The 24,664-nt window shown below is 41.6% G+C and overlaps 1 long non-coding RNA gene across 1 annotated transcript; it reads right to left on the bottom strand.

The window, feature by feature from the left end:
- Nucleotides 1-10,390: 10,390 nt before the first annotated feature.
- On the bottom strand, nt 10,391-15,932 carry LOC134480939 (uncharacterized). Its single transcript, XR_010055979.1, has 2 exons — nt 11,724-15,932; nt 10,391-11,395 (listed from the first exon to the last, which is right to left on the bottom strand). It is a non-coding gene; the product is annotated as an uncharacterized LOC134480939 (long non-coding RNA).
- Nucleotides 15,933-24,664: the final 8,732 nt, after the last annotated feature.

The raw sequence follows: 24,664 nt of genomic DNA, 5'->3' as shown, positions 1-24,664 counted from the left end.
CACCCTGTTAGCAATCTCCTTATCTGAAATCATTTATTTGGCTTTTAAGTTGCTAGAGTGCCAGGAACTTGTCCTCATAGAAATGCTCAGGATGCCATTGTAGGTGCCAGTGGTCCAAGTACTAATTGCTTAGAATCAGGCCGGATGCCTTGACAAAGAACATCCTGGTCAATTCAGAATTCTTGACCTTCTTCTGGCTCTTTACCCATTCTTAGGTGACACAAAGTTCATTTAGTTAGGAAGTTTGCATTAATATAAAGATCTAATGTAGACAGATCTAGCATGTACTCACAAAAGATAATGGTAAATTGGGTATGCCCTTCCACCATGACCCTGCAATCACAGCACTGAGGAAGCTGAAGCCATAGGATGGTCAGTCATCCTGGGGTGCATAAATGAAATCCTGTCCCCAAAACAAAAACTACTGCAGAGCAGCAATAAAAACAATAATGAGCCATAAGCTTTCTCTGATTATGAGGAGGCCATAGAACGTGTGCTCTGGGTGTATGTTTATAGTAACTTGCCACTTACAAAGCTGACTCAGTATCCGTGATATTTCTACATTTTCCTATGTGTAAAGTCAGAGAAAAAAGCAGGTGTTTTTTGTCCTTTTATTCATAGTCTCTTTTCCTATAATTTTATTACACTTGAAAAAAGTACAAAATTGTTTGAGTATGTTCTAGAATGTTCAGAAATCTCAAAAACCTTTGCCCAATAGTCACCCCAGTTTCTCTGGTTTCTCAGCCACTAAAGCGGTTGAGCAGGTGGTGTCTGCATAGGAGAAAGTGACTGTTAACCCACGAGTTAGGGTTTTATAGATATGCTCATGGGGAGTTGTACTGTGTGACTAAATGGTATGAACAGTTAATTTACTTGAATTGTGATATAGTATTCCTTCTTCTTTGAAATCTTCACAGAACCAGAATTTTGCCACAAATATACTTACGGAGTGAGAGCCACTGTTCTGTGCATCCCTGCTTGGCTTTGCTTCACTCAGTGCCTGTGCTGGTACCGTGACACAGAAGAGCCTTTCCGCATCAAGAAAATGCTGCCTGGCAAATACTCTACGACTTTCTTCACCGTGAAATTTCCAGCCCTTTACAGCACCCACAAAGGTAGGCTGAGGTCTCCCATCTGAGCCCTTACTACTGCAATCTGTTGCCCTGGACTATGCCATCCCTGCTGCTGGTTCTGCTGAGGCTCCAGAACCCATTCATCTTAGTTTAGCCTTGAATACAATTTTTATCTCATTACAATTAACAGTTATTTTTAGTAAGACTTGCAGTCAGTTGGTAAGAATTGCAATGCTGTATCAATCCTGTCTGTTGCTCAGGGGCTTTAACCTGTGGGTGCCTTGGGTTTTTATTTAGTGGTTTAGAGGTTTTTTTTTTTTTGTTTTTGAGTTTTTTTTTCCTTTGGGGAGGTTGGGAAGGTTGAAATTTCCATGTTTATTAATGAGGTTAAGAAATGGCTAGGTGCACAAGAATCCCTCTCTCAACCAAGTATATTTTTAATCATTTTCTTTGAGGAGCATGTAAGGATTGTTTACAGCCCATTTAACTGCAAATTGAGTTCTCTGATCCCTCCAGTTTCTCATCTCCATGGCATCCTGCTACGACTTGCTACTGCTCTTCTGTTGGGAATAGAAAAAAAAAGCTTTTAAGTTCAGAACCAAATGCAGACACTCCTTTTGAATTTTTAACCTTTTCCCAAGAACTGTCAATCAGTGATATCCCATCCTTGCACTAAAATGCATTCCTTCTTTGTCTGCTGAGTAGAGAGCATCAGCCAACACTTTACACAGTGCAAAGAGCTGTGACTAACGCAGATTAGTAAAGTGCTTTTTAAGTACTCACGTAAATTGTTCTCCATATCCATTTCTGCGCAGCTCTACTGGGAGATATATTCAGAAGTACAAAACTACTGTTGCTCTAACATGTATCTGATGCCATGTCAGATGAGGGCACTGTTAGTACCGTGAGATTGGTGTCCCTGAACATTCACAGTATGACATAGGGTCTTTGCTAGAATAGTATTGATAAATGTAGCCATTCTTGTTAAGTGATAGAATTTAATTGAGTACCTCTGTGAAGGAAACACATCCCCGTGACTTCCATAATTTTAGTTCTTCCTAAGGGATGCCAGTAGCCAGTACCAGTATGCATCCATGATTTATAGAATTGACACTTGATTTGGTAAAAGATGCTATATGGCTTCTTTTACTAAATTATCAGAAACACCTGCCTCCCGTCTTAGATATAAATTTGTGCTGGGATAGATTACACTAGTAATATATTCATTAAGAAGTAAAATTGCTGGTAGGTGCTATTGACACAAAATACAGCACTCACCTCAGGAAATAAGAGATAGTTTTTTCTTGAGGCAAAACTAACTGGTAGTAGCCTGGGAGCACAGACTCAGGTTATAACCACTGGAGGTGATCACATAATATGTTATTTGATACAGAACAAGAAAAAAAAACAAAATCAGTGCATTTATCAAATTGGTTGTCACTGCACGTAAGCAGGCTACAGCAAAAGAAGGGGAACTCTGTATACATCTGGGATGTTTGATAACATGTTTAGCTTTCAGATTGGTAAGGGCTAGTGCCCTGCTAAGCATACATTTTAGGGCTGTAGTGAATTTGGTCCATAACACCCACGTAAACTCCAGCTCTGGGGAGACAGACACTGTGACTTGCTTGCCAGTCATACTATGGTGTCATTGAGCTGCAGGTTCATTCAGAGACCTTGTCTCAAATAATAAGTTGGAGAATTCCTGGGAAGAAACTGCTGCCAAGCTCTCCACACACAGAGAACACATTTGACAGATTTGGATAGTCACAAGCATGTTCAGACACAGGCGTGAACAGTGAGTGACTTTCAAAGGGACAGTCTAATGTAGTCTGGTTAAGGTCTTCACACCATCTACAATCACGAAGCTCAGCATTGAGATGCAGCCTTGTGGAATTTATGTTTATATAAAGACCTTTAACAAATCAAAAGAATTACAAGTCCAAGGCCAGTCTTATTTACAGAGTGAGTTCAGGCCAACCTGGAAACATAATAAGATCCTGTCTCAAAATAAGTAATGTATAGCTTACCTGTCATTCATGGAGCTCTGGTGGTCAGTCCTTAGCACGATGTAAGCAGAAGTACAAAGACGGTTGGGATGGGCCAGCAAAATGGCTTCACAAGTAAATTCACCTGAGGCAAAACTTGACAACCTGAGTTCAGTCCCTGAGCACCCATGGTAGAGAAAAAGAACTGCCTGCATCAGGTTGTTTTATGACCTTTGTGTTTGAACAGTTGGCTTATGAGGAAATGGATGCTGGATGCTTTGTCCCCAGTATGACCGGGGGCTTGGGAATGTGAACAGAAGCTTGAGCCAGCATAAGTTATCTAAAAAATGACGCAGTTCTCTACTAGTATATATATATTCTATTTAACTATAGTTTAATGTGGTACAGTTTTACATTGATATATTTGATGCATTGATGACTTATCTGCTACATATATATGTAAGCTGATAGTAAATTATATTCTTTTCTCAAAAACAAAACAATATCAGATTACATTATTATTATTTCCTCATATCTGATTTAAAATTATAGAGCTTTGTTTAACTGTATATACTAAAGAATGGTTAAAGTGGTAAATTTATGGAGGTTTAAAACCACATATTTTGAAAGGCTTCTATTATACTATTTTGTGTTAGCAGTGGTCAGTAAAACCCTTAGCACAAATCTCTCACACAGCCTGCTAGGCCACAGATAAAAGATGTCATTCAGACAACATGCAGCTGAGAATGACCATGAAATTCTGATCCTCCTGCCATAACCACTCAAGTTCTGGGATTACTGAAGTGTGTAACCCTGCCTGGCTCCTTATTTTTATTTTCTGATACCAGGCTGTGCTCAGGACCCTGAGTGCGTTGTGCCATGTGGTCACTGTGCCACGGGGCTCATCCTGCATCACCTTGCATTGTAAGGTAGAAGTAATCTGCTTCCTTCTTCTGTTTCCCTTGACCCCATTTGTCATGGCTGTGTGTGTCTTACACATTGCTTCATCTTTTAGTGGAGATAATAATACCTATATCTATTTACTTCGCAGAATAATTGTAAGAATTGTCCTGAAATCATGGTATAGACTTTATAGGTGTGCTTGCTGCATGAATGCCATGGAGATAAAAATGGAGCGGCCATTTATTAATTTTGTTTATCATATTCCTAAAGTTTTAAAAATATATTAATATTGCTTCATATTGGATACATAAATAATTTTTGTACCAAAAAGTCTAGAACTTGGCATGCCAAAATTTTGACATTGAATTGTGATCAGATTTCATATCCTTCCTTCCTTCCTTCCTTCCTTCCTTCCTTCCTTCCATCCTTCCTTTCTTCCCTTTTTTCTTTCTTTAAGATTGGGTCTCATGTCAGGTGGTATCAGCGCATCCCTTTAATCCCTGAAGAGGCAGGTAGTTCTTTGAGTTTGAGGCCACCCTTGTCTATAGAGTGAATTCCGGGATAGCCAGAGTTATGCAGAAAAACCCTGTCTTGAAGGAGAAAACAAACAAACAAAAAAAAAAACAAAACAAATAAAAACAGAACAGAACAAAACAAAACTAAAAGTACAAGTCTCACATAAAAATTAAAAAAAGACAGGGCTAGGCCACACATAGGTCTTACTAGCTTCAAATTCATTATGTAGCAAGCATGACTTTGAACTTCTGACTTCCTTCCTTCTGTTTCCCTCTTAAGTGCTGGGATTAGGGAATGTGCAACAACAGCAAACAGTTTTATGTGGTGATGGACAACAAACTCAGGGCTTCAGTTTCCTTGGCAGATGTCCTACCAGTTGAGCCATCGCCCCAGCCCTAGTTAGGTTACTTTGTTGGACAGTGTCCTAAAAAAAAGTCTTTAAAAATAATTACTGAGACAAAAGAATCTAGTCAAAATGACTAATTATGTAGATATTGTTCTATTGAGGCTGTTGCAAAAGGAACATTTGTAAGGAAAGAAGAGTAAAAAACCATGACATGACCTTGTTTAGACTCTGGTGTGATTCTTTCAAAGAACTAGTCTGCCTGGGTTACCATAGTAACAGCACTGTACTAAGTGAACTTTGAAAATTGTTACACAGCTTGTTTTTATTTTATGCTGCATGATTTGTTAAGATGGAGGTTTATGCATTTACTCTGCACCTAGAATCATTGTAGGTGAGGATTAAAGCAGACTATTTAGGAAGATTAATCATGATAATATTTATTTGGCCTCTTTTGTTATATTAAAAAAGAAACATATTTTAAATAAGTTATTTGCTGTCATTGATTTTTGGAGACAAAAGAATTCAGCTAGCACCCAATCTCTGTGTTCAAAGATTCAATTTCATTCATGATCACATTTGAAACAACTCCAACAAGTGTTTTCTTGGAAATGTGGATTGAAAAAGGTGGGAATTATTTTATTTGGGTTCTGGTTTCCTTAAGCTTTCTTTGCTTTGCAAAGAAAGGTATTTGGGAAGTATAGGAGCAGAAAGATGTGACGTTATTGCTTCTAGCAAATTGTAAGGAGAGAGTATTTCATTACATTGTATGGCATTTGTAGCTTCTGAATTTTTTTTCGGAGCTGAGGACCGAACCCAGGACCTTGTGCTTGCTGGGCATATGCTATACCACTGAGCTAAATCCCCAACCCCAACTTCTGAAGTGTTGTAATACACATAATATCCTAATGGAATTAGAACCTTAATGTTCATATAAATAATAGGGATTGGTGGTGGGTGAGGGTGGTGGACTTACATGCCATGTTTCCTGAGACTTCTTAGGTTGGGGTAGGATTAGCTTTTACAATTTTGAAGGAGACCATCTGTAGAGCTCACTCACATCCATGTTATTGGTGCCCAGTACTTGTCTGGGTCTCTTTGTGCACTCTGAAGGCTGATCCTCTCAGAGAGGTTTTCTCGGCAAAAGTCTGGACCCCTGCAGAAGTAGCTGCTCCATTATTCTGAGTAAGTACTTGTAGTCCTGAAGTGCTGCTTCTCTAAGGTTCAGCCAGTTGCTCCTCTTTTGCTGCCCTGAATAATAGGCTTCCGGTCCACATTTTAATCTGCTTATACTATAATAACAATGGTAATTGTGGTTTTTAATTCTCTAGGGAAATGTTTGACCTATTAACATTAAAAGATATATGTGCTATTAGCAAAAAAAAAGACTCATTTGGATAAATGTTCTCATTTTTGCCTTACTATTGAAATTAAGTTAATGGAAACATTAACTCTTTTGGAAGTTATTACATTCTGTTGCAATGCCCTCACATTAAAAGATACTCATTTACAATCTGTCTCAAAAAATTGGCTAAAGACCTGTTGATACCAGGAAACCAAAATATAAATATACTGGGTTTCTTCCTAATTAGTAATTACCATTTTCTGCTGATATTATGCTGATTTTGAAACCGATATAATTGTTTTTATATATAAATCATGTATACATAAATTATTTCTCTATATAATATTAATTTTAGCTTTGAAAAAATTAAACCTTTACCTTCTTCACTGAAGACTTGTAAAAAGTAACACCTGTGTTGACACCTAAATTCTGTCTTGATTCTTTTCTCTTGTCACGTTGATTTTCTTAATTGATCTTATAATAAAAACAGCATTTCAACTGGATAGTGGTGACACATATCTTTAATCCCCACACTTGGGAGGCAGAGGCACGCTGATCTCTGTGAGTTCAAGGCCTGGTCAGGATAATCAAGGCTATACAGAGAAACCCTGTCTCAAAAAAGAAAAAAAACAAAACAAAAAAAAAACAAAACAAAAAACAAAAAACAACAAAAAACCAGCATTTTAAATGTAAGTTATATAGCTTTTGTAATACTCATACAAAATAGTTTAAAGATTTTAAGGTATCTATAATATTTTATTGTTTTGAAGTTGTAAGATTTTTGAGGCTTAAAGGAAGCAAAAGAGATTATTATTTGAATTTAATTTATACAACAATGTGTGATTGGAGAGAAAGTTGAGACATGGATGTCATATTGATGCTATCAGTGAAAAACCAATGAATTTATTATATTGACATATTTTAGCTGGAAAAAAAGGGAGAAGAACTGAGCAGGCAAATAGACAATAAGGCCTCATTTCTACTATATGTCATACTTTTGAATCAGTCAAGACTATATATGAGTCTCTTCAAAGTGTTTTATAGTTCACCAGAGTAAGAATACTCATCAGCTATTGTTGCCATATATAATTGCACCCAAAATTGTGTAACTTAAATAATTGTAACTTGTTCTTGCTGCAAATTCTTTGGGTCAGCTGGAAACTCACTGGAGTAAGTTGAACTCATCCAGTAGAACTGCTTCTGCCCTGTTTTACCTGTGCTTAACTCTTAACTATCAATTGGGAGTGGGGCTGTTCCATGGGTATTAATTCTAGAGCCCCACCTCATGAAGCAAGCCTTGCCAATAAAACCCCCTCGTGTGGCACTGAGGAAAGCAAGTCCTATTGCACAAATGCTTTTAAAGCCTCTTTTCTTGCTGTCTAAAAAAATCGCACAGCAGGTCCAAAGGAAGCCTGCCCTGCCGAACACAAAAGCGATCACCAAACCCAGCATCACTGAGACAAAGAACACTCTTACCTTGGGAATGGAGAGCTGAAAGGAATGATGTTTCAGCTGCAGCCTGACCTCTACATGGAAAACAATTCAAATTGACTCCTTAATTGGCAAAGGCCTTAACCATAATTTTGCAGAATTAACACATTAGCAGTGTTTCAGTTCACTAGTAGCAGAATAATGCAAGTTAAGGTAATATCTGCTGGGCGATGATGTCACTGCCAGTAAAGTTACAGGGCGGTGAGCATTTATTCTCAGGCAGTTGTTGTTTTGAAAAATATATCTTCTATGCAGGTGTGGTAGTTCATGCCTTTAATCCCAGCACTTAAAATGCAGAGTCAGACACATCTCTGAGATGGAGGCCAGCAAGGTCTACAGAGCGAGTTTGACACAGAGAAACCCTGTCTCAAAAAACAAAAATATATATCTTTCGATCTAGCAAATCCCTTTCCATAACTAGAATAGGAAGAGAACTTGGGGAAAGTTAAGACATGCTTATGGCATTCTACAGTAATTAATGAAAGCGTGTAACACATTTACAGTAGATTTAGGAGCTGCAGGACATGAAACATCACATGGTAGCCTGACAAAGGATAATGCCATCACCTGGAGGAGTAGGTCAACTAGTCCTACTTGGCAAGTTTAAGGGTAAGAGAGGCCCTATCTCAGGGAGTAAATGAAGATGGTTGTTCCTGAGGAAAGACCTCTAACACTGTCCTTTGGCCTCTATGCCCACAGAAGAAGCACAAAAAAATACTGATCTCAAATGTGACATTTGTGGACTGTGTCCATGGCTAGACACTACTGGAAGTATTTAACATGTACTAGTTAACTTTGCTCATAGCAGCCCTGGATACAAAAAGCAGAGCTAGGCAGGTCTAAAGGTGGCATTTTGTTGAGAAACATTGCAATTTTAGAAAAGTGATCATTATTCTTTCTGTGTTTGCAACTCCACTTACATCAGTAAAAAGAAATGAGGGTTTATAGCCAAGAAGTTAAGGAAAGGGAATTCCTAAAAGGAAACATTGGATAAGAGATCCTGGCTAAGTCAACCTGACAGATTCTTACTGAAGACAGATGTAGGTGCTCCGATGTATGTTGGGTTTGCACAGTCCAGACTTACTTAGCAAGATGCTTGATAGGGCTAGGTGATGTAGACCCCATGTACAAAGTAGAAGAGCTAGGACTGAGGCCTGGAGATGTTAAAGAAACTTAGCTAAGCAAATCAAGGAGAGAGTCTTTGAGAGAGACAAACACTTAATTTTCATTTTATAGTGAAGGGAATTAAAGCAGTGGTTAAGATATTTGCCCAAGCCCCCCATTTAGGAAGTAGAAGAAACAAGGGTATGAATATGCATAAAAGATTGAACTTCAAAATCCACACTACCAAATGGATAACAGTGCTTGAATTCACTTCAAGGCCTTGTGACCATTTCTGTTGCACTAGTCTTCTTTCTAAGCTTGCCGAATGCCCTGAGTACTACCCAATGTCACAGTGTCAAAATCTAGGTAAACAAAACAGAACCAATCAGATAGGGTGTTGTGCTGTCATTCCATGTTACAGAGCAGTGCTTGAGAAAGCACAGAAGTACAGTGAGCAAGAGTAATGCAAGGTGCGTTTATCAGAAAGTACACCCATTTCCTGCTTCCCTGTCCTAATCACCACATCCACCGAGTGTCAAGCCAGGAACTTTCCCATCCCACTAACAGCCACAGCATTGGTCCAGGCAGTGTGGAGTCAGATCCAATAGGAAAGAAAGTCCTTCCTCTGCAAGGGAATAAGTTATCTCTGAATTAGAGGAAAACAGAGACATTAATGCTATTTTAAGTGGGAAATGATTTAGCTGGTATGTTTAATTTGCCTAGCATTATATTCTTTGTACATTTTTATTTCATTATTAATTTATATGTAATGGGGGCTCGGTGCATGCCGTTATGTGCGTGTGATATGAGAAGACAACTTTGTGCAGTCTGTGTTCACCTCCCTTTTATGTGGGGATGGAGATACATACATATGTGGTATGTATCTATATCTACATCTATATCTATATCTATCTATATATCTATATCTATATATCTATATATCTATCTATATCTATCTATATCTATATATCTATATATCTATATATCTATATATCTATATATCTATATATCTATATATCTATATATCTATATATCTATATATCTATATATCTATCTATATATATATATATATACATATATATATATATATATATATATATACATATATTCAGATTCTTCTGGAACTAGAGTTGCAGACATTTGTGAGCTGCCGTGTGAGTCCTAAGAATTTTACCCGGATCCTCTGGAGGAACAGTCAGTGCTCTTAACATCGAGCCATCTGTCCAGGCCCAATAAAAAACAATTTAAAGGAAGTATTGAAAAAAAATTAGAAAGTTGGCTATTATGCTAATAAATAAGTCATATAATCTATATATCTCTTAGAATGTAGTGGACAAAAATGGGCACACATTGCACATACACATTTGGGGATTTACAACAAAGCTTTGAGCATGCTAAGCATATCCTTAGACTCAGCTTGGATTCTTCAGTGATACCCTGAATAGTATGCAGTATATGGTTTTCATTGAAACATTGAAAGAAAATTTGTTTCATACAGTAAAATAGTGCTTCTGTTCTATATAGTGGAAAAGAATAGAAAAATTTGTCATTGAAAAGCTCTCAGGGAGAACTTTCCCTCGGGATGGAGATCCTCTAACTCTAAAGACCAGACCGAGACACCACAGGATGCAATCAGCAAGAGGATTTGGTTTATTGTCGGGATACACAGGCACAGGCACCTGCGGGCGCTTCAGTCACTCGGGGGACTGGCGCGCCCCACGGAACCAAGGATGGGCTTTTATAGGATTTTGGGGAGCAGAAGCAAGCATACAGAAGCAGATGCATGGTTACAGGGATATAATTGGTGGATTCTAATATGGCAAGGGTTTAGCCCGGGGGCAAGTTTCCTAGCTACCTTCCTGAAACATAACGGCTGACTCGGCCCCCCAAGGGTTCAGCCCGGGGGCAAGTTTCTTAGCTACCTTCTTGGAACATAAGGACTGACTCGGCCCCCCACCAGGGTGTGGGACCTCTCCCGGGGCTTTTCTCATTGTCAGGTGCTCAACTGCAGTCGTCCTGTTGCCAGGCCTTCAACCAAACACATCCTGCTTGGCAGCCACTGTGTACTCAGTGTTCTAACCTTTCCCTGAACCAGTCATCTTAAGTATAGCCTTGTAAAATGGCGTTACTGCTGCTAAGCTGGGGTCTTTCATTCCCCCATTTTTTTTTGTTAACTTTGAGTGAAATCTTTCACTCGACTTGGTCAAGAAATTTCTGTCTGGTGGGGGCTTATTCCCCCACTGACTCTAGGCCACAAAAGGACTAGGAGGAGCCACGTAGGAGTTTTAACTTTAAGGGGTTTGGAGTGTGCTGAACTCTCCATGTCTGGGGTGTAGTGTTGTGATTAGTCAATTCCTCAGACCGGACTGTCTTGACGTGTGGTGCGTGGATCTAAGCCGAGACTCCGTCTACCTTTAGGGCGGTCGGGGTAGTCAGGAGGACGGTGTAGGGTCCTTTCCACCGTGGCTCGAGATTCTTGGTCTGGTGTCTGCGCACCCACACGGTGTCTCCAATCTGGAACGGGTGTGGCACCACCGGATGTTCAAGCTTGTCCTGGTAAGCAGCGGCCAAAGGTCTCCAGACGTCTCTCTGCACAATCTGTAGGGCCTGTAAATGGGCCCTCAGAGAAGGGCTGTCAGCAAAATCAGCAATGTTTGAATCAAAGAAATGGACAAATGGGGGTGGTGCTCTATACATTATTTTAAAAGGAGTTAGACCATGGGGGCCCGGAATATTCCGGGCCCGATATAGAACTAGGGGAAGGAGGGCCACCCAATCCTTTGAGCCAGTTGTAAGCATAAGTTTGGATAAAGTCTCCTTAATTGTTCTATTTATGCGTTCTACCTGACCTGAACTCTGGGGTCTATCCAATCAATCCCAGCAATTTGGCCACCAACTGACTTACTTGGGAGACGAAAGCGGGCCCGTTGTCCGACCCCAACGCTTGAGGCATGCCATACCTGGGAAAGATTTTCTCGAGGAGCTTCTTGGTGACCATTTTTGTAGTCTCGTGCTTCGTGGGGAAGGCTTTGACCCATCCTGAGAAGGTGTCTACAAACACTAGGAGATACTTGTATCCATATATATCTGGTTTAATTTTAGTAAAATCAATTTCTCAATGGATGTCGGGACGGTGTCCCCTAGGACGAACTCCTTGTCCAATCATGGTCCTTCCCGGGTTAACCTGAGCGCACGCTTTGTAACTCTCAGTCACCTTTTGTATCGCTTTGTCCCAATTAAAAAAAAAAACACAGATTTATCTCTTTTCGATCTAGTAAGGTTTTTATCTTCTTATGTAAAAAGGAGATCAATTCAAAAGTCCTTTGTAGACCCACTGTTTTAGTTGAGGGTGGTAGATGGCCCCCATTTTTTTAGGAGCTCTATGTCCTCATGGGCATAAACCCAACTAGTTTGTCCCACTGGTGGGGGCGTGGGTTGGTCTGGGCTATTTAAGGGCAAGATTTGTTTGTTCATGGCCGCTTCTCGCGCCGTGGCATCGGCCAGCCGGTTTTTTCGTGCCTCTGGGTTGTGCCCTTTCTGGTGTCCTGGACAATGTATAATACTCAGTCTTTTGGGCAAGAATAGGGCTTCTAAGAGGGCCAGAATTTTAGCCTTATTTTTAATATCTTTACCCTCAGATGTGAGCAGACCCCGCCTCCGGTAGATCTCCCCGTGGATGTGTGCCATGGCAAAGGCATAACGGCTGTCTGTATATATATTTAGCCTCTTACCTTTTGTCATCTTGAGCGCCTGAGTCAAGGCGATGAGTTCAGCCCGTTGTGCAGAGGTATTAGCAGGCAGGGCTTTCGCCCAAATCACTTTGTCCTCCGTAGTGACCGCAGCTCCAGCCTTTTTGTTCTCCCTCTGCCAAGAAGCTGTTGTCATCCGTGTACCATGTGTGGTCAGCATTCTGAAGAGGCTGGTCCGATAGGTCCGGCCTGGTTCTATGTATTTCTGCGAGGATTTGTAGTCAGTCATGCTGTTTTGTCTCCTCTGGTAGAGGAAGCAAGGTGGCAGGATTGAGGGCGACTACGGGCCCAAACTGAACCCGTTCTGCATCCAGTAACAAGGCTTGGTAGTGGGTCATGTGGGAATTAGAGAGCCAGCGGTCTGGGGGCTGTTTTACCAAGGCCTCCACTGCGTGGGGTGTTAGGATGGTGAGTGGCTGTCCCAAAGTCAATTTTCCAGCGTCCTTGATCAGGACAGCAATAGCAGCCACCATCCTTAGGCACGGTGGCCAGCCGGAGGCCACAGGGTCCAATTTCTTAGACAGGTAGGCCACAGGGCGTTTCCAGGGTCCCAACCTTTGTGTTAGGACCCCTTTAGCATACCCGTTTCTCATCAATGAACAGTTATTGAGCAAATTGTAAGGGTTTGGAACAGTCAGATGAATATCTTTTATCCTCTTGTTGACCTTTCTCAAGTCTTGTATTGGCCTATAATCTCCAGTGCCGGGTTTCTTAACAGGCAGAAGAGGCGTATTCTAAGGCGACCGGCAGGAGATTAGGATGCCTTGATCTAGAAGCCTCGTAATGTGAGGCCTTATACCTTGATAAGCTTCATGTGACAGGGGGTATTGTTTTATGGAGACTGGAGTTGTAGTGGCCTTTAACTGTATAATTAAGGGGGGCTGTTGGAGTGCCAACCCCATCCCTCCAGTCTCTGCCCAAGCCAGTGGAAAATTCGTGACCCAAGTGTCTATTTCTAGGGATTGTGGCTTGTCCTGTCCCAGTTCATATAGTCTATATTTATAGAACTTGAAGGGGAGTTCCGTGGGGGCCAGTTATTCGGGCCCCTCTTTCCTGAGAATGAATTTGTGCTTTTAGTTTGGTGAGCAGGTCACGGCCCAGCAGAGGGTACGGGCAGTCCGGAACATGTAAGAAGGAATGGGTCACCTTACCAGTAGCCAGCTGAACCCGGCGGTCCGTAGTCCATCGGTATTGTTTCTCACCAGTAGCTCTTTGTACCCAGGCCGTCCGGTCGCTGAGTTGTCCTGAAGCTTGAGTGAGGACTGAATGCTGGGCTCCTGTGTCTACCAGGAAAGTAACCGGCTGCCCCCCAACTTAAGCGTTACCCTGGGCTCAGGGGGGGGGGCTCCTGGCCCTGACCTCCCTAATCTTTATCTAGAGCCAAGAGGGAGGTTCGTGGTCGAGGCTTTCGGGGTCCGCCAGGCTTCTTGGGGCACTCTCTGGCCCAGTGTCCTTTCTCTTTGTAATAGGCACATTGATCTTTATCCAGCTTCAGCCCCTTTCGAGCTCCCCCCTATCTCCCTTCCTTTCTTGGCCCTGAACTACGGCGGCCAAGATTCGACTCAATTCTCTCTCTTATCAAAAATCTTTTTAGCTTCTTTATGTAAATCCTGTAATGTATAGCCCTGCAAATTTTCTAACCTCTGTAACTTAGCCCTGATATCTGGAGCAGCCTGCCAGATGAAGGACATAGAGACACTCGTCATTTGTCCTGGGTCATCTGGGTCATAGGGAGTGTACATACGGTAGGCCTCCTTAAATCTCTCTAGAAAGGTGGAGGGAGTTTTCCCCTGCTTCCTGTAATACCTGTTTTACCTGAGCCAAATTAGTAGGGCGTCGTATAGCCCCTCGGAGACCCGCTAGAAGCAACTGGCGATAAAGGCGTAGGTGTCCCTTACCTTCAGCTGTATTAAAATCTCAGTTTGGTCCTCAGGCAGCTGGGTGGGACGCCCATCATCTCCCAGAACATGCTTTCTGGCCTCTAGGAACACTCTTTGTTTTTCTTCTGAGGTTAAGAGGGCCTATAAGAGCTGTTGGCAGTCATCCCAAGTAGGCTGGTGGGTAAGTAAAACAGATTCTATTAGGTCGGTGAGTGCCACCGGATCTTTGGAGAAAGAAGGGTTGTTTTGTTTCTGATTGTAAATGTCAGCTGCTGAAAACGGCCAGTATTGGGTCTGGCCACCGGTTCCCTGTCTAAGTGGGAAAGCCTGGGAGGTTGAATCTGGCATCACCTCGCGCTTATTGCGCAATCTCCCTGCGACAGGGGAGAAACCCTTATCAGACTGTGGCCCGGCAACTGATCTGGCCGGCGGCTCTGCCTCCTCCGTTTTAGCCGGGCCTGTCAGAGAGAAGATCTATGAGAGGGGAGTTTGGGTCTGCCGGGAGGACAGGTTTCTTAGAAGGCTCTGAATTTACACAGGTAGAGAGAGGAAGACGTGGCCGGCAGACCGGGCGGGGCCGAGGGGACAGGCTGGGGGTTGAGGGGAGGCCAATTTGGGTCCACGAAGGGTTCCGCCCGGGGGGGGGGGTTTAAGGCGAGACTCTCTCAAGTGATAATATAAGAAACCTGGTCAGGATGTCCGTGGACGACCCGATCTTTAACCTGTAAAATAATGATCTTATTAAATGTGTCATTTACTGGCCATCCCGCTCCGAAAGTGGGCCACTCAGATGTGTAGAGAGTCTGTCATTTTCCTTTTTTAACCTCGATGGACTGGTTGTGTGTCCGGTCGTGGACGTCTTCTCAATGATCAAGAGTGAGACTTAGGGGCATTGTTAGGGACTGTCCCATGTTAGTTCTAAGGAAGATTAGAACACAGAGAAAACAAACAACACCAACAGTCAAACAAACAACAGACAGGCGTGCTGCACGGCTTTGGTACCAAACTGAAAGCAAAAAGTCAGATGGAGGTGGCAAAGGTCCGGGGCCCTCTGAAAGCCAAAAATACAGACAGAGGTGCCGTTAGTCCGGATCTTTCTCCTCTCCCAGATTGGGCCCCGAAAAGTCGGGCCCCTAACACCATTGGAACGTCTTCCAGGGTTGCGGGGCGAGAAGTCCGAGCTCGTCAGCTCCTTCTTCGTCCCGCCCAAATTCCAAACAACCTGGCTGAGCGCTCACAGAACAGACCTGGCTGAGCGCTCACAGAACCTGGCTGAGCACTCACAGAACAGACCTGGCTGAGCACTCACAGAATAGACCTGGCTGAGCGCTCACAGAACAGACCTGGCTGAGCGCTCACAGAACCTGGCTGAGCGCTCACAGAACAGACAGAATAAGGCAGAACGAGACAAAATCAGACAGACAGACAGACGCCGGCCGGCTTACCTCCCAGTGGGTGGTCGGTGGTCCCTGGGTGGAGTATCTCCTTTCCCGGCCAATGCACCAAATGAAAAGCTCTCAGGGAGAACTTTCCCTCGGGATGGAGATCCTCTAACTCTAAAGACCAGACCGAGACACCACAGGATGCAATCAGCAAGAGGATTTGGTTTATTGTCGGGATACACAGGCACAGGCACCTGCGGGCGCTTCAGTCACTCGGGGGACTGGCGCGCCCCACGGAACCAAGGATGGGCTTTTATAGGATTTTGGGGAGCAGAAGCAAGCATACAGAAGCAGATGCATGGTTACAGGGATATAATTGGTGGATTCTAATATGGCAAGGGTTTAGCCCGGGGGCAAGTTTCCTAGCTACCTTCCTGAAACATAACGGCTGACTCGGCCCCCCAAGGGTTCAGCCCGGGGGCAAGTTTCTTAGCTACCTTCTTGGAACATAAGGACTGACTCGGCCCCCCACCAGGGTGTGGGACCTCTCCCGGGGCTTTTCTCATTGTCAGGTGCTCAACTGCAGTCGTCCTGTTGCCAGGCCTTCAACCAAACACATCCTGCTTGGCAGCCACTGTGTACTCAGTGTTCTAACCTTTCCCTGAACCAGTCATCTTAAGTATAGCCTTGTAAAATGGCGTTACTGCTGCTAAGCTGGGGTCTTTCAGTCATCACCTAATATTTCATCGACACGTAGCATTTGCATTTGAGTCAGGCAGCCTTCTCAGTTCTTGGTACATATTTTTTTAATTGTTTTCAAGGAGATCCTAGAGCATATCTTCTTTAAAGGCAAATTTTTTACCTGTTTACACAAGGGGAATCAACACTTACCAAATAAAGTGAAATATTATAACCTACTCAATATATTTCATCTCTGGTACAGAAAGACTAAAGCAAAGAAAACTGATACAAAGTGTAGAAACTGCTGGGTGGTCCTTCTTGTCCCTGACACTTACACACACACACTATTCTGTTTCCTATATCAAGAACTTCACAGCTGGGTTTGGTTGCATAGCTCAGTAATCCCAGCACTTGAGAGCCTGAGTCAGGAGGATTTTGAGTTCGAGGACAGCCAAAGCTGTCTCCAACACCTCCCCACCCAAGTCTTCCTCCTCAAACAAACACTACTTAAAAGATAATAATTGGTTTTTTTCTAATCTCCCACCTAATTTTGCATTGCCTACAGTAAGGTTTCATGACCTCCCTCTTTCAATTTTTTTTGGGGGGTTCTTTTTTTAGGAGCTGGGGACCGAATCCAGGGCCTTGCGCTTCCTAGACAAGCGCTCTAACCACTGACCTAAGTCCCCAACTCCCCCCTCCTTCAATTTAACCAAATCCTCTGCCAGAAGGAATTTTAAAGAACCATTGGAGTGGAAAGCCCTCGTGTGTCAAGAGCTGGAACACGGCCTTGGAATATAGACAGAGTGGGACTGGCTTACTTTGCTCTCTTATGAACAGTGCAACCCTGAAAGAGGCACTCATCTAAACTATAGGTTTATAAATGTGAAATACCCTTCCTTTGCTACCTGTAAGATTTACCTTCTGTGTAAGACTCCTGTGTCTGAGTTTGGTTGGTGGGGCTCCGTGGTGTGACAGAAGCATGTAGAAAGCACAAGTGAAATACTAGAGAATGTCTCTCTCTTCCTTTTAATATTTTTATGAATGTGAATGTTGAGCTTGCATGTATGTCTGCACCATGTGTGAGCCTGATGTCCTTAGAGGTCAAAAGAGGGTATGGAACCTTCTGGAACTGGAGTTCTAGGTAGTTGTGAACAACCATATGGAAGCTGGGAATTAAACCTGAGTCCTCTGGTACAACAGCCAGCCATCTCATAACATGACACATTCCCAGAAAGGAGCTTTGTCTAGTTTTTAGCACACTTCTGGAGTACTTCTGTAGATGAGAGGTTGCTTCAGTTCTCATCTGTCACTCTGCAGAGCAATTTTCAAGCACAGGTGCCATTCTGCTAGATGATTAATTTGGAATTTATTCATTTTCTTTGGAATTTCTTGTTTCTTGATGAATTATCAGTTTATATTTTTAATCCACCCTTGGTTGAATTTCCTCTTAGTTTTTTTTTTTTTTTTTAAATTTGTTGAGTTCTTTACATATTACGTAGAATTCATCTGGTAGTTTTTAAAATCTGGAAGTTTTTATAAATAAATATTACCCCAGACATGCCGTGGTTGCCCATGCCTTTAATCCCAGCACTAGGGAAACAGAGGCAGGTGTATCCCTGAGTTTCAGATCAATCTGGTCTACAGAGAGTTCCAGGTTGGCCAGGGCTACACAAAGAAGCTTCTGCTGCAGCATTTTCTCCTAACGTGGCCTTTAACAGGCAAAGTTTAGTTTATCAATATTTCCTTGTATGAATGACTCTTTACCAAGGCCTTGATCTGAAGATTACTTTTTTTTACTTTACTTTTTTTTTTAATCTCGGTCTTAACGTTTTTATTGGTGTCCTATTTTCTTGTTTTACAGGTAAGTCCATGATCTATTTTGATTGAATTTCTATGTAAGTTTTGAAATAGTCAAAGTTTCTGTTAGATCTCTGACTGTCAGGTTTGAGTAACACTAGTATTGTTGCAAAGAGCTGTCTCTGCTCTATTGAATGTCCACTTTCAAGATGAATTAGGCATTTTGGGGTCTGTGGGGCCCATTCCCAGGCTCTTCCTTTGTGTTTCTTGTTTGCCAATACTGGAACTGCATATTAAATCTCAATTTGGTAAGCAGATTCCCCCTGCCTTACTATTCATTTCCAGGTTGTTTTTCCTCTTTTAATTTCTTTGCATTCTTTTCCTAACTTTAGAATTATGTTGAACCCATTTATCACTTATATACTGTCTGCCTCCTAAATGCTGGGATTAAAGACATGTGACACCACTTCTCAGGTGTTTTTTTCCCCTTTATTATTATTTTTTTAACTTAATTCACTTTACATCCTCCCCACTGCCCCCTCCTGGTCACCCCCTCCCACATTCCTTCACCAAATTCCCCAATCCCTTCTCCTCTGACTAGGTAGGGTTCCTCCTGGATAGCCCCCTACCCTTACACATCAACTCTCTAAAGGACTAGGCATATCCACTGCCTCTGAACCCAGACAAGGCACCCCAGTTAGAACATATCCCACATGCAGGCAACAGCTTTTGGGAACACCCACCCAAGTTGTTCAGGACCCACATGAAGTCCAGGCTGCATTTGTGCAGGGAGGCCAAGGTCTAACCTGTGTATGTCCTTTCATTGGTGGTTCAGTCTGTGAGAGCCTAAAGATCCAAGTTAGTTGCTTCTATTGGTCTTTTTATGGTGTTCCAGTCCCCAGCTGGTCTCCCAATCCTTCCTTCTAATTCTTACATAAGAGTCTTCAAGTTCTGTCTGCTGTTTGGCTGTGGGTAACTACATCTGTCTGAGTCAGCTGCTCGGTGGAGCCTCTCAGGGGACAGCCGTGCTAGATTCCTTTCTGCAACCATAACAGAGCATCATTAATTGTAAGGGATTAGTGTTTGCCCATGGGATGCATCTCTAGTTGGGCCAGTTATTGGTTGGCCATTCTCTAAGTCTTTGATCCATCCCCTGTCCCTGCATTTCTTGAAGTCAGGATAGATTTTGGGTCAAGTTTCATGGATGGGATGGGATGGTGTCTCTCTTGTTTCACCGAGGTTCCTGCCTTGTCTACAGGAGGTGGCCTCTTTGGGTACCATATCCACAGTGCTGTGAGTCACCGATAAGGATGCTCCCATTGATATTGGTCACCTCCCTTATCCCAGGTCTGTCTCATCATGGAGTTGCCCACCATTAACCCTGTCAGTTGCAGTTTTCCACTCATTCTCATGGCCATTTGGCCATCCCTCCTTTTCCTCCCCACACCTGGTCCTGAATTCCCCCCATTCCCCTTCTCATCCCCTCTTCCTCCCACTTCCCTCCCTCCATCTTACTCTAATGACATTTTTATTCCCCTTCTATGTGAGTTTTGAGCATTCTCAATTTTCTTCCTTCTTGTTTAGCTTCTTTGAGTCTATGGAACGTAGCATGAGTATCCTGTGTTTTATGGCTAATATAATTTATTAGTGAATACATACAAGGCATGTCCTTTTGGGATTGGGTTACATCAATCAGGATGATACTCTCCGCCCATTTGCCTGCAAAATTCATGATGTCTTTTTTTTAAAATAATTGAATAGTATTCCATTCTGTAGATGTACCAAGTCTTCTGTATCCATTCCTCAGCTGAGGGTCATCTAGGTTCTTTTAGCTTCTGACTATCATGAATAAAATTGAGCAAGTGTTTGTGGGATGGTGGAGAATCTTTTTGGTATGTGCTCAGGAGTGCTATAGCTATGTCTTCAGTTAGAACTATTCCCATTTTTCTGAGAAACCTCCAAACGGAATTCCCACCAGCAATGGAGGAATGTTCCCATTGCCCACATCCCCACCAGCTGTGTTTCTATTGATGTGAAGGTCAAGTCCAGGTCTCACACAGGCAGAGCGTTGCTCTACCACAGTACTGCTCCCTTAGCCTCTATGTATGGTTTAAAATAATTTTCCTGAATTATGGTAGACATATTTTAATGGTACTCCATACTCCTAGGAATTCCTTTTCACTTTAAATGTCAGAGGGGATCTGGGAAGCATTCTCTGAGGTACAAAAGTGTCTAAATAGAATTGCTATTTCCCTTTTCCTCTTTTATTCTTAGGACTGGTTAGCCCCATTGTATTTCCAATTATGTAGGAGTACAAGTCTCCTGTAACCATAAGTTTGGGAAGTGACAGAGTCTGGATACCATCTCAGATCAAAACCATTTATTTTTGTACCTCCTGTCTCTAGGATTGTAGTATCTTTAACTGTGAATGAAAATGAGAATGGCTGCTTTTCATACTCCAAGATCAAAATTGTCATAACCTAAGGAGTAGCATGTGCAATCACATGTGCACTAAAACTCACTGATGACCAGTGACAGAGCACCCATACTTCTAACAGATGAGAAAGTTGTGTCCTGTAACTCATGAGCTTTGAGAATATGATCAGTCCAAGTGGATTTCATTCACTTAGCAGACCACACATCATAGCTTTTGCACTGGGGAGAACCAGCTGCTGGAAGTCATGAACTCATGACTTCTGGAGCTGTGCCCACTGCTGCTGACTGTCATTGTGAGAATGCCATGCAGCATATAACTAGTCAGAATACAGGCTATTATTTCTTCTGAGGTCATACAGCTTTTACATTATTATATGTTGCAGATTTTCTGTCTATTCATTTCTCAAAGAACAGTAGTAATCTCAAAAATCAGTAGTTTGAATTGGGGGACTATAGGAATAAATGCAATTTTTTTTATGTGCAAACCTCAGGCATTATTCAGCTTACTCCAAAGTTTGGACTTTGAAAACAATGTCTGCCCCATTTTACTTTTCATCTAAATTTGTGTTGAAATGTGTTAATTATCAGAGTATGTGACTTTTGAGAGAATAGACACCCTTCACTTGTGGCCCGTTTAAGCACCCTTCAAAACGAGATGGATTGCTGATTGGTGCTCTGGTTTCCTGCCTTTCACTCCTCTCCATTCTTATTTCAGTTTAATTCCTATCATGTCTGTGGCTCCGCAGCTCTTATCAAATTTATTTTTATTTTAAATTCAATATATGTCAGTTCTATAAATTTGTTCCATATATTATGCTTCAAATGTGGCAGATGTATAACAGAGAGACTCCTCTGGTAGAATAGCAATGACTTGATTTTCTATGATTCTTACCATTACTAAAGTGGCCTAGCAGGGTAAGCCAAGAGAGAATAAGGTGTAATTGCTTAACTAAAGTGGTGGTCGCATCTTTCCAGGACGTCCTCTCAATACCAAAGAAGGAGGAGGACTTAAAGGAGGAACATTCTTTATTACGGAAATAGGGAAGATAAAAAAATGAGACCCAAATGTACCATGGGTGCATCATTGAAATCTGAGGTAAAATATTACCTACTCTGGGACAGTCTGTGAAGATATTTAAAAGCCAGTACATCTACATGTGTTTCTCCTACAAGTTTCATAGAATAAATGGGCTTAGAAAGAGGAAGCTGCTAACACCATCTTAACAATTGTATTATAAAGACAAGGCAAAAATCTAGAAATACAGGGAGATTAGTATACTGTGTTTTGTTTCAGTATTAATTTACTTTCCTCTGACAACAATTTATATTTATTTCTTCAGTAGCTAATAAAGAGCATCAGCTTTCAGTAATAAGACTTGATACTACTTATGCTCACTTGACAAACACCAGCGTGTGACTTACTGAATATATGCCTGTTATTTCGTGCAAGTCCTCACTTACTAGTAAGCTAGTTAATTTATTGTTATTATTATTATTATTATTATTATTATTATTATTATTATCATTATTATGATATTTCTATTATGAGAAATGAAATAAAATGTGTGGATTACATGACTTATCATAAACATTTCATTTTAAAAGTTTCTAATTTATCATTAAATATCTTGTCTTTTAATCTCTATGTTCATCTTATTTTTTAAATATTGAATGTCGGCGCCAGCACCGACCTGGTACCGAGAATCGGGCGAAAGCCTACGGGATGAAAGAAACACACACACACACAGAGGTTATCGTGTCAAGCCAGGAGAGGAAGAGAGAGAGAGAGAGAGAGAGAGAGAGAGAGAGAGAGAGAGAGAATGGAGAGCGGAAGGAAGAGTGAGAGTGAGAGGAATAGTGAGAGTGAGAGGAATAGTGAGAGTCTCCTGTAGCTTTATTCACCACTTATATACCCAAGTCTCCAGGTAGAAAATAACTGGGAAGCACAGTGGGAAACCCTGGCTCGTGACTACCTGGCTCGTGACTTCGGTAACAAAAGACCAACTAGGAGACCTGAATTAATTAGGGAGAAATCCCAGAAGACCAGCCTAAATCTCAAGGATAAAGGCTGAGGAAGTAAAAGGCAGAAGTAAATTGACCACCACCCAGGTGTGGTCCAGGTGTGTCAGTTCCACATGCATCAGCTGGGCTCAGCAGAGGTCATGCAGTGGAGATATCGGGTGTTTACTACTTGGTCTTTTCTTCATGTGCCGTAAATACATGGGAGAGGCCTCTGTCCAACAATCCCATGACTTCTTAACTGTGGCCATGCAGTTACAAAGCAGCCAGGCCCAAATCCAATATGGCACTACAATTGAAGACTGGATTTCATTCCATTCCTGAATTTGCTTTCTTTTTTGCAAACCTTGGTAAATAAATTGTGAGCGTGTTTTAATGACCCATGAAACTGATAATTCCTACTACTTAGCTGACCTCTGAACAAATACATATATACCTAGATAACAAATTATGTGTTAGACACTTAAAATTAAAATTCAGTGTTCTAATTTAATATTTAGACCAATATGATTCTGAAGAAAATTCTTATGACTTTCTCAGTACTTTATTGCTGTGAAGAGACAATATCATCACAGCTATTCTTATAAGGAAAACATTTAATTGGGGTTGGCTTACACTTTCAGAAGTTTAATCCATTTTCATGGTGTGAAGCATGACAGAGTAAAGGCAGACTGATGCTGAGAAGGAGCTGAGAGTTCTACATCTTGATCCAGAGGGAACATAAGGAAACTGTACATTACACTGGGCCTGGCATGAACATATTAGACCTAAAAGCCTGTCTCTTCCACCAAGAACACACATCTTAATAGTGCAACTCTCTTTGGACCCAGGTTTCAGTCTGTTGGGCCAAACATATTCAAATAACCACAGTGATTATAATGTAAATCTGAAGATTGTTTCCCATCCAAACAGAGCCTCTCTGTTATGTTCTTTCTTTTCTTCCTCCTCCTCTCCCTCCTTTTTTCTTCTTCTTCCTCTTCCTCTATTTTCTTCTTTTTTTGATAGATCCAATTAGGATCACTTGCCTTTACCTCCTACTAACTGTCTAAAAGACGATAAGTAAGTGATATTCTGGTGTATATTTATTTAATAAACCAGCTTTGGGGTGGGAGTATAGATTGGGAACACTGGGTTGTAGTGTTTCTTGATTTCCATGATATAATTTTTTCCATCAGACCCAGTTTTTGACACTGACTGTTGCATGTGGACTTGAAAGAAGATGTGCAGTGGAGCAGCAATGCACAGTGATTCTGTCATGCAGATAGAATATATGCAACCTGGGAAGGGTAGAGAACAACACAGTTTAACACCAGGAAGAAGTGATAAATTCTGAGTGTCTATTGTTTTTACATATACCTAGCTGTAAGTTTATATGCCTTACCATTTAATAATGATTGTGTCAGCAGTTATGTATCTTATGAGATAAGACATACTGACTCCAGTTGTTCTAGACCTGCAAGGTATCAGTTCTTTCTGACTGTGCAATTCTGGTGTCAGTAAATGTCTGAGCATTTATTTGACTAAAATAATGATCCTAAGGCCCAAGAAGGCATTCAGAAATCAAGGCCTATGTCTCTTCCAATGTTATTTCAAGTGGTTACAAACTATCTTGTGTGTTGTCTTATGTCTTATAAACCCTAGATATAAACAACAATTTTTTAAACATAACACTTTTTCATACCTAAAACCTTTTCAAAAATGTCTTCAACCTTAAATGATCTCACTTTATCCTCCTAGCATTTGCAATATTGTATATTTCTTTTTCTGGATATATCCAAATGCTGCGGGCGTGCATTTCCTTCTGTGTTAAACTCTCATTCTCCTTGATGTTTTTGCAGCTCTTTGTACTTCATTTGAACACAGCTTCACTTATGTAGCAAACCTCTGTTACTCAGCAAATTATCAGTTACCTTTGCATCATTCCATACTCAACTCATTAATAACTTTAAAATGATCA

The sequence above is a fragment of the Rattus norvegicus genome, chromosome 11, assembly GCF_036323735.1.
Source record: "Rattus norvegicus strain BN/NHsdMcwi chromosome 11, GRCr8, whole genome shotgun sequence".
Taxonomy (NCBI): Eukaryota; Metazoa; Chordata; class Mammalia; order Rodentia; family Muridae; genus Rattus; species Rattus norvegicus.
The sequence above is the reverse complement of the archived record's forward strand: the minus strand, read 5'-3'. Positions and strand labels throughout refer to the sequence as shown.